Source organism: Bombus vancouverensis, unplaced genomic scaffold, assembly GCF_051014615.1.
Source record: "Bombus vancouverensis nearcticus unplaced genomic scaffold, iyBomVanc1_principal scaffold0054, whole genome shotgun sequence".
In the NCBI taxonomy this organism is placed as follows: Eukaryota; Metazoa; Arthropoda; class Insecta; order Hymenoptera; family Apidae; genus Bombus; species Bombus vancouverensis.
Window position 1 is genome coordinate 59,731 of NW_027468945.1, and position 270 is coordinate 60,000.

A 270-nucleotide genomic window follows, 5' to 3' on the forward strand; every position below is an offset into this window, starting at 1 on the left:
TTCGGACCGACACGACCGGTCGTTGGAACATAGAAAAATTCCGAGCCGGTACGTTGGGACTTGGAAAAATGCCGAGTGCGAAAAAGTTTTTTCGAGTTTACTCGGTTAAAAGCGTTACAAGGTATGAATTTTTTTGCATAAATCGACGTAACACGACAAAATACGTCGGGATTAATGGTTTATTTCCGTCCGAGAACGATTTTTAAAAACGGACCTATGCGGCCGGTCGTTCGAACTTGGAAAATTTTCGGACCGAACACTCTTTTCGAG